Source organism: Macadamia integrifolia, unplaced genomic scaffold (genome assembly GCF_013358625.1).
Source record: "Macadamia integrifolia cultivar HAES 741 unplaced genomic scaffold, SCU_Mint_v3 scaffold608, whole genome shotgun sequence".
In the NCBI taxonomy this organism is placed as follows: Eukaryota; Viridiplantae; Streptophyta; class Magnoliopsida; order Proteales; family Proteaceae; genus Macadamia; species Macadamia integrifolia.
In genome coordinates this window covers 268,498-275,978 of record NW_024870496.1, presented here as the reverse complement: position 1 = coordinate 275,978, position 7,481 = coordinate 268,498, and the positions used below count along the sequence as shown (strand labels likewise).

Below are 7,481 nucleotides of genomic sequence, written 5' to 3'. Positions count from 1 at the left end.
TGTGTCCTCAATAGGAGGAGAGTTACCCTGAGTAATAGATGGGGAAGATTTAGGAACACACTATTGGTATTCTCGGTCACTTCTAAGAGCATAAACAACATGGCGTTGGTTGGAGGGCCCTTGTTGGGTCTGACCTTGTACTACATTCAGTGATGCATTAGTTGGTACTTGTGAACTAATAGGCTGATGCCTAGGGTTAGGCTCTGGTTGATTGGGCAATGTTCCTTTCTCCCTCTCACGAAAAATTAAGACAACTTGGGTGAGTTCTTTTATAAGATTTTGATGGCTTCTCATGAGAATGGCCATCTTTTTTTTTCAAATCACTTAATCTACTTGGCCCTCCAGTGTTGGTAAACCTAGGGGGTTGCTGATAAGATGATAAGAGAGGGGGGCCTAGGAAAACTAGACTAAGGTCCTACATTTGGCCTAGGAAAAGTATTTAGGGCAAAGTTTATTGTGCAAAGGGTGGCCTTTGGGTTCTAGGTTGACCTTGATTATAGAAATTGGAAGGCCCTACTTGATTTCTTTGGTTCTAAGAGAAATTTGGGTGATTTCTCCACCCTAGATTGTAAGTGTTACTATATGGATTATTCTGATATAAGGCATTAATACCTTTATAAATTATTTGACATAAATGCCATAAATCTAGGCCATGGTGAGGGTATTCCTGGAGTAGATCTATGAATCTCTCCATAAGTTTAGAAAAGGACTCATTAGGCTTTTGACTAAACTGAAGGACATCACTTTTAAGCTTATTGATTTTGTGAGTTGAGAAAAACTTATTGAGGAAGACAACTATGAATTGTTCCCATGTGGTTATGGAATTTGTCGATAACCCATATAACCACTTCTTAGCTTGGTCTTTCAATGCAAAAGTGATGAACCTAAGCTTAACGGCATCATTAGAAAGCTGTTGGATTTTAATTAGAACATGTACCTCTTCAAATTCCTTGAGGAATAGATATGCATCCACAGAGGTTAGCCCATGGAAGTGGGGTAACATAGTGATGTACTGAAATTTGAGCTCAAAATTATTGCCCTGGGCTTATGGTAGAACTATGCAGGAAGGTTGGGCTAATCTAGCAGGGTAGAACCTATCTTTCAGAGTAGGAGGAGGGGGTTATGGAGGATGGTTTTACTGTTGGTCTAGGTCTCCCATAATGAAAGGTATTGATGAGAGTATACGTACAGGATCCCTGCTTGTTGGATTTCTTCTTTCTAGCCAATTCACGGTATTACGTACCCACCCAGTACTCATGCAATAGAACACTTCCTATAGCTAGAATAAGACAAGCACAAAATAATGAAAAATATATCTATATTTTTTTGGCTTTTTGTGAGCTTACCAGTAGGAATCCAGGGTTGCTCAATTCCTGAGGTACTGCTACAGGGCGAAAACCTATATTTACCATACTGTGAGGCTTGGCGACCTCCACCGATACAACTATTATTGCAAATTTTTCTTCTTAGGAATTCAATAAATGATGAAAAAAAGAAAACAAAGCACTTCGATTTACGAAAAGAAAGCGAAAAATAACATGGAACTGTCTCCCTGGCAACGGTGCCAAAAACTTGTTTGAGATTTAAAAGTAACCGTAAATGTATGGATCATAGTAGTTACGAGTCGAACATAAGGACGCAACCATTTTATTTTTTTTGCTTATTTTAGTAATGTGAAAGTGTACAGATTGATGACTGTGATCTATTTCTAACTACCGCCCTAAAACGGATGCATCTAAAAGAACGTCCTAACCAGCACAACTAGGGAAATAGGAATTGTAATTGAAATTAAAAACGTAACCATTCACATCTAGCCCTAACCATTCATCATCTTGGAATTTAAATACTTAAAGCAAAGCAATAAAAAGCAATAAAATAAAAGACAAGAAAAGTACTGGAATAAAATAAATAAAATAAAAGGGGAATAAAGTTGGAAAGAGGCACACAAGTGGGTATCTCTACTGAGCCCGAGGGATGCACCTTAAATAATATGAGCTTCCCCACTTGACCAGAGAGTACTCTTACAAGGGCTTTTCTACTTAAATTTAGGGAAAGAGATGCAAAATAAATAAGAAAAGTAAAAGGATGGTTCCATAACTAGAGAGGGATAAATCCAACACATAGTCCAGCCAAGGACCTTGGGGGAAAGGGAAAGCATCAAAGTAAAACTAAAGATTAAAATCCTAAATTAAGAATGAATGGGTAGCAAGCAGAGGGATGAGAAGGGGGTGAGAAGACTAATGTAGAAGCCTACCTACTTGAACTTCAATCCTTGAACTGAAAACTTGATTGATTTGAGATACTACCACCAACCCTGATCTAGAATAAACCAAATCTGAAATTACTAGGCCTGGAGAAAACAAATCTTAAAAAGAAACTTGCACTTGTATAGAGATGCTCTAAAGCTTGGATCTTATCACCTAGATCTAAGCCTTGAACTAGGAAATTAAAATTATTACAACGTGCATAACTTAAATAACATAAACCTTAAAAGTAAAGATTTGCATTAGTTTAATGAAACCAAATTACAAAAGTGTTAAAGAAAAAACAAAGAATTAAAACCAGAACTAGAGGGAGAGTGTAATGAAAACTAGAGAAAAAGAGACGAAGAGAGGGATGCCCTCCTAGGGCTTGGTCGACTCCCTTTTATAGGGAATAGGGGAGTAAAGAGGAGAATGCCCAAGGGTGGATCCATTGGATGTTTTTGTGAGGTGGAGGGGAGAGAGAAGAAGAAAGGAGAGAAAATAGGAAAGAAAAGGAAAGAAAAAGATTTGGTTGGTGGGTTGGAGAGATAGGGAGATAAAATAGGAAAGAATTTTGATTTCCTTGTCTTTTTTTTCTCTTTCTTCTTCAAACTTGTGCACCTCCTCTCTTGGAAGATTTTTCTGATTTGGATGATCTTCTAATTTAATTGGAAATCTTGTCCATGCCCTTGAATTTTAGTGGAGAGTAAGAGATAGGAGAAGATCTTCAAAAATTCTCCAAAAAAGTAGGAGAGAGAGTGTTCAATGCCCAAGGAGAGACAGTGTGTCATCCAAGGTGGGTCCCTCTTACTTTGTTGGCATCTAGACTGTCTCTTATACCCCTGGGACAACTACAAATGAGCTGGGCTTGCATCTCGGTTTTGTTCTGGTTCATTATTCTTTTTCTGGCCCGAAAAGAATAATCACATGTACAGGTGCCAACACAAATGTGTACTTTTAATGCAACATGTCCATCTTCCTAAGAATTTTATCCTCTTCACAACCATGAAAAGAAATGGGACCTTTTTATGTATAAAATTGAAGATATGGTGACCAATAGTCCCTAAGGCCTTTAAAATACAAAAGCTGCAAAAAGATATTAAAACCCAAAGTAGCTCCATTCTAAGTATGGAAAATAGATGCTTATATCCTAAGATTTCACACATAAATGTGCTCATCAGGCATCTACCACTACCTATCATCAAATGGACTAACTTTGGATGCATCACTGATTGGAAAATGAACAAATAAAAAGGGTGGGAATATAAGAATCCTAAAATAAATCACTTATAGTTCACGCACAATTCCATGCGTCAAGAATTTTCTGCAGCCCATCTGGATGCGTCAAGGTAAGCGGTTGACTTGCTTAAGTCTAATGTCACGTCGTCATCCCTCCAGGATTGTCTTTCTCCAAGTGCTCGCAGTTCGGTCCACATGGATCCACCCAACATGGAAACACCTGAACAATTATGGATTTGCCCAGTAGGGACATTGCAAGCTGAAATTACTGAAGTCAAGCATGGATTAGCTCAAGTGTTGCACTTGTTATGGAACTTACCTAGGACCGATCCTGGGGCTGACACAACTCCTCCTTCAGCAGAGCCAGAACCAACTAGGCCTACAGGTCATCGAGAGACTTCCACCAGGGATCCCCTTCGGGAAGTAATTGATGATGAAGAAGAGGTTATGGCACATGCTCAGATGGAACCTCCAGAGACAGAAAGAGAAATACAATGCATAAATGCAATATCCACATGGTGATCATGGAATCGAAACCACCTCAGCCATATCGGATCCCGTCACACATCTCAACATACATCACATATCATACTTTCCAATTTTCATAACAAGACAATTCAATAAAAATAACATATCATGATATTCACATATGAAATTAGCAATTGGAAGCATTTATAATTCCACCACAGGTGAGCAATTATAGAAATATGAAATACTCATAAACTAAAGTTAACCATCCCTCACCTTGGTTGTACTTGGATGGAAGAAATTCCAAGTGCGTCAATTGGGTATCGACTCACTTATAGTCTCATTATAAATGCGTGTTAGTCCTATGTACAAAAGTAACTGGACATCAATGCGTGTCAAGAACATTGGAGGGGACCCATAGGGGTTATCCCCAAAGGGTATAAGTACTATCAATTTTTGATAGCACTTGACAGGTCACAGGAAATATGCCACCGTAAATATGAAAATTCCACTGGAAACACCACTAATATTTCCAATGGACCAAAGAGAGGATTCCCAAAGGTTGGGCCTTCACTGAAAATATGCCACCGGATCCAACCCAGGTGTTTCCAATGGCTATTTCTGGTGGATTCCCAAGAAGGGTCTAAGGGATTTGGGGGTCCTCCGGCTCAGGCCCGATTGTCGTGTTTTATTCTATGGAGTTTTTGGGGGATCTCCCTCCCCCATTTTAAGTTGAAGAAGTTCCAATTCTATTAAGCCATTTAGGAGATATGACAACCAAACGGTTGAAACCCTAGCTACCCATTTGGCCACAATTGTTGTTGGAGCTCACCCAGCTTGGTTTGAGCTTGAAAATCACACAATAGAGTGAGATGTACACTCACCCGAGTTACTAGAGCTGCTGGGATCAAGGCTTACCCCTTCAACCTGGTAATTCATTCCCATGCTCAACTACACAAGTTCAAAATGAAGAAGGAGAGTGGTAGGAGAAGTAGCACTTACCTTTGGCAAGTATTCCGACAACAAGGTGTGAAGCCGGGAGCTAAGGCGACCCTCCTCCCTCTTCTTCTTCTTCTTATCCTTCACTCCTTTCCTTTCTCTCCTCTTTTCTCTCCCTCCCACGTTTTGGACAAGGTGGGAAGTGAGAAATGAACTCACTTCCCCTTTTATAGTAAGTTATGGACCTAAGGTCCATTTGGTTGGGCACTTGTCCGGTCCAAGTGGGTTATTCCATCATTCGGCATGTGAGCCCACCCCCTTAGATTCATAGGGTGTACAAGTCATAAGGAAGGGTGTGGGAGAGCGTGTGGGGTAATTTGAGACTGGCCGTGATGCAGGTGGAGGGGTCCATGGGCATCAAAACCCATTTGAGAGCGCAATGGGCCACCGGATTCAGCTTAGGTGCTTCTGGTGGTCAAGGCAGTGCCCTGCCTTGGATTTTTGTTGTCTCCACTTGGTCATTCCATAGGTTGTTACCCTATGTTATGGGCATGGTCTTCCAAAAATTTTGGTATGTGTCGGGACTCGTATGGTGGAATGAGAATTCACGTACCGTTTGGGATCGGAAGGTTTAAATCTTCTCCAGTTGGACTGGCACGAGATGCATAAACAAGTGGGATCATCCTTTCCCCTTTCTTCATGAGCTGTCATGAGACAAAACCCATTAGTACTCATTATCTCCGGTCCGAGATCTATCACAAAATTTCAAATTAGATTGGGTTAGGGTATGGGTGTAACAGGTTCCTCATAGTGGCGACTCTGCTAGGGACCTATGTCAAACTTCATACCAAACCTATTAGGGTATGGGCGTAACAGGTTTGCAAAATAATTGTTTGATCCTTCCATACAAAGAACATGTCTGCTAGGTTTTTGGTTGTAACTGTTAAACATCATGCATTACACTTTCAAACACTTGCAATGCACTATGCATGGCTGCCCATGTGACCAGTAGCCAAGGATTAGAGTGAAGGTTTGTTGGCCCCCACGGTGAACTCACTACCGTCCCATTTGAAAGCAACCCCATTTGAACATAGTCCTGTACCTTTGGGTATATTCAATGGATGCATCAACGTCCCATTAGACATCGACAATGAAGGTTGGGTGTGAATTATATTTGATGCTCTTTGTTGTAGCAGGAAACCTCATGACCTATTGAAGATCACTTACATGCATCATTCTAAACATAAATTGAAACACCTAGGGCTTAAAAGCTTATTAACTTTGGGTGAATAACTCCCTGTCCAAGTCCAAGAGACTTGGAATGGTTTGTGTGGTGTGAACCTTTTTTGCGCATCATTTATTCCTGTGCTATGAGGCATAACATTAAGGGCTTAAGCTAGTCCGATGAAATCTAATGAGGATACACCTTTTCTATAGGCACCATTTCTCACTCCACCAATCAACCTACCTGGGTCAGGGAGGGGTCTAGACTAGTCAAAGTCACATTTCCTATCCTTTATTGGAAAATCATCATCCTTATCCATGGATACCAATGAGGCAGCATTAGAGAATAGTCAAATTCGATCTAAGATGGCTTGAAGATATGGCCGTTGCATTCGAAAATCCACAACCCCATTCAGTTCTCAAACAATCCTCATCTCAAACCTCATGAGTTAATGAACCAAATGGAGGAGTACCTAGAAAAGACACATTTTTTTAACCCTAAATCAACACCCAATCCTAGGGAAGAAATGAAAGCTAAAATTCCCACCCAACAATTCCAAGTTGCTTAATTCTGAAAAAAAAATTTGAAACGGGTTGGGCTGGGTTATTACTCATTGAATTGGGTAACTAATTGAGGTTTAGAATGATCTCATAGGTATAATGAAACCCTTCTTTGGATGCCAAGAGCATATGCCTTTGGCCTTGTTTACAACCCAGGTAAAAAGAATTCAACAAGGCAGAACGCAGGCTGGCAGAAAACTCTGTAGATAACATGCACTGGCGGTTGCCTACAACTTGCCGGTGGCTCTGCAATTCACTAGCCGGTGGAGTCTCTGCATCCCTATTCAGTCCCTATTTTTTCTGAATGGTACCTTACCTCCTAGTAGGTTATGCCAGACACCCGTTGAACAAGTTTAGCCCTATAAGGTGGGACAACAAGAGGCATTCCCAAGGCCTTAAAATAGGGCATGGATATGGTTGTTGAGGGTTGTTTAGGTTCAGCATAGAACCTATTCTGAGTTAATTTAGGTTTCATACATATTTAACATGATTGTATACCATTTACAGAGTAACCAAAATTACCCGGTGAGGATACGCGATGAAAGGAATTCAACTATAACGATTGAGGTGAGTGGGTGTTGACCTTAATTTACAGAGTGTTTCTTATCGTTTTTCTATTTATACATGAATCATATGTATGATAGAATTTTGCGTTGATATTATGCTTGCTGTTATTATGTGATTATGTGCTTGTGAGACTGTGGATATGGTAACTATGGATTGTGAAGGTAAAGGTGAGATGGGACATGGTGGGGCCGAAGTGGGCATTTTGGCACCATGTGCCCAATGATTATGATTATATTGTGT

At 40.3% G+C, this 7,481-nt stretch overlaps 1 non-coding gene across 1 annotated transcript; it reads left to right on the top strand.

Annotated features, from left to right (window-relative positions):
• The first annotated feature begins 647 nt into the window (after positions 1-647).
• On the top strand, positions 648-754 carry LOC122069419. The gene has a single exon (XR_006137447.1). It is a non-coding gene; the product is annotated as a small nucleolar RNA R71 (small nucleolar RNA).
• The last annotated feature ends 6,727 nt before the right edge of the window (positions 755-7,481 follow it).